The sequence below is a fragment of the Bison bison genome, unplaced genomic scaffold (assembly GCF_000754665.1).
Source record: "Bison bison bison isolate TAMUID 2011002044 unplaced genomic scaffold, Bison_UMD1.0 scf7180017846629, whole genome shotgun sequence".
In the NCBI taxonomy this organism is placed as follows: Eukaryota; Metazoa; Chordata; class Mammalia; order Artiodactyla; family Bovidae; genus Bison; species Bison bison.
Genome location: NW_011477202.1, coordinates 28,247 through 30,934, shown reverse-complemented (window position 1 = coordinate 30,934; position 2,688 = coordinate 28,247). Strand labels below are relative to the sequence as shown.

General features: G+C 40.9%; 1 long non-coding RNA gene across 1 annotated transcript in view; it reads left to right on the top strand.

Annotated features, from left to right (window-relative positions):
• Positions 1-1,976: 1,976 nt before the first annotated feature.
• Positions 1,977-2,688, top strand: part of LOC104988956 — a 28,164-nt gene continuing 27,452 nt past the window's right edge. Inside the window, exon 1 of the long non-coding RNA XR_825307.1 lies at positions 1,977-2,151. This is a non-coding gene — a long non-coding RNA (uncharacterized LOC104988956). The remainder of the gene's footprint in view (positions 2,152-2,688) is intronic.

The window sequence follows — 2,688 nt, the reverse complement described above, 5'->3', positions numbered from 1 at the left end:
CGATGGACGTGAGTTTGAGTGAACTCTGGGAGTTGGTGATGGACAGGGAGGCCTGGCGTGCTGCGATTCTTGGGGTTGCAAAGAGTCGGACATGAGTGAGCGACTGAACTGAACTGAATCATTTTAGATAAGTTACTGAGCACTGATTATATTATAGGTCCTGTGATTAAGTATGCCTCATGCACTCTCTCATTTCATCTTGACAAAACTTGCAAGATAGGTGTGATTTTACTCCCCATTTTACTGATGAGGACATGAGCAGAGTTCAGTTGCTCATGGTGGTCTGGTATTCCCATCTCTTTAAGAATTTTCCAGAGTTTGTTGTGATCCACACAGTCAGAGGATGAGATGGTTGGATGGCATCACCGACTGGTTGGACATGAGTTTGAATGAACTCCTGGAGTTGGTGATGGACAGGGAGGCCTGGCGTGCTACATTCCATGGGGTCCCAAAGAGTTGGACACGACTGAGTGACTGAACTGAACTGAATTCTTAAAAATGTATGTCTATTCTGGACTCTCTGTATGATTCTGTTGATTAAATTGTCTGTTCATGTGATAGCTTCCCCTGGATTTTATTGTTTTAATTGCTGTAGCTTTTTATGTTTTAGTATCTAGTAGAGCTATTACCCAGATACTTATTAACTTTTTCAGAATTTTTGTGGATGCTCTTTTTAAAAAGATTGATGAATCTTTTAAAAAGATTCATATACCATGAAGTTCACCCTTTTTAAATGCACAGTCATTTGTTTTTAGTATTAATATATTCACAAGATTTTGTAACCATCTGCATGATCTCACTGAAGAATATTTTCATCATTCAAAAAAAAAAAAAAAAACCCTTGTACCCCATAGTACTCACTCTCTATTCTACCCTCACCCTTGAGCTTAGCAATCGCTAATCTTTCTCTCTCTCTGGATTTTCCCATTCTGGACATTTCCTATAAATAGAATCATACAAGGCATGGTCTGTTTTAACTGACTTCTTTAACTTAGCATCATATTTTTAAGGTCCATCCATATTGAAACACGTATCAGAATCTCATTTCCTTTCCTGGCCCAGTGCTATTCCATTGTATGGATATACCACCTTTTGTTTCTCTTTTGATCAACTGAACGTTTGGATTGTTCTCACTTTTTGGCTATTATGAATCTAGCCTCGCATTTTTATGTTTTTACCTGCTTAGGTGATTTGGGCCACGCCCTAAATACCATCCTAACAATGTGGTTTTATTGCCTCAGAGTAGGTAGGTAGTGGTCTTAAGAAGTTGTTAATCTAATAGGGTAATGAATATTAAAAAGAATAACTATTGTTAATGACATAACGTGAATAATTTGATGGACATTTTCCAGTCCTTTCATTAACCCATCAAGCTAATGACATGTGAGCTCACTGAACTACTTAGGGAGTGATTTGTAGATTTCAGTATCCATAAAAACCACCCAAAGTATTTGTTAAAAATCACAGTTACTGGCCCCACTCCAGAGTTTGTGACTGAGATGGTCTTTGAACCATAATTTAAACCATCCAGACCTCAGGATATGTTTTCGCCTAAGGTGCCTGCACGTAGTCCATCAGAATTACAATCACACTAATTACAGAATTGCAGGCACTTCAGAAGAAATCATACAGAAGTGCTCTGGAGAAGGCCTTATGTGGCAACAACTTCTGAACATGCTTCTGCTAAAGTCTTTAGCATATCGTATAACTCAGAAGCAGGGCTCCTCACGATGGTATGAAAACATTAGAGAAACTCCAGAGTTCTCCATCTTCATCCTGGGGGATTGGCCTCCTGTCTGGTCCAGAATTTAAGTCCCCTTGTATCCGTTCACATGTGAGTGATGCCTTTGTGCCCTGATCACACAGGGATGGTGAGCTGCTCTCCATCAACCACAGACACCCCCATCTGCCTGCTTCATTGTGTGTTAATCAACAGTGCAAGGACGGTGTAACCCTGCTCCCCTTCATGCCTGTCCTTTTCCCCTCTAGGCCAGGGAAGGCCGGACCACCATAGTGATAGCTCACCGACTGTCTACAATCCGAAATGCAGATGTCATCGCTGGGTTTGACGATGGAGTCATTGTGGAGCAAGGAAGCCACAGAGAACTAATGAAGAAGGAAGGGGTATACTTCAGGCTTGTAAACAGACAGGTATCTGCTTCTTGGGAAGTTTTTCTATTGTTTTTTCCTTAATATAATATTCTTTCTTTATTAAAATATCAAATAGCTAATGCTGTACTGAGAAATCAGAAGTATCAGAAAGATGCCACGCATACATCTGAGACTTTAATTCAGAGTCGTTGAAAGAATCTTGAAAGAGAGAGGTGGGGAGGGGGGAAATAAAAGAAAACACCAAAAACATTTTGAACTTGTCGTTTAGGACAGTGATTCTTAATTGCCTGTTCAAACTAATGGGTCCTTCCCCCAGTAGATTAGAGATGTTCAGAGTGGTGGTCGGGGTAAGAGACTGATGCCAGGATCTCTGGTAGTTGGGAGAGGTCCTATGAGACCTTAAAATACTTCCCAGATCATCCTGATGAAGCCAACAGCAAGATTCATGGCTTTTGGAAGTGAATAGTTCAGTGTTTTGTTTTTTGTTTTTGGCTTGCGAGATCCTAGTTCCCTGACTGGGGATCAAACCCTGGGCCCACAGGAGTGAAAGTGCCAAGTCTTAACCTCTGGGCCTCC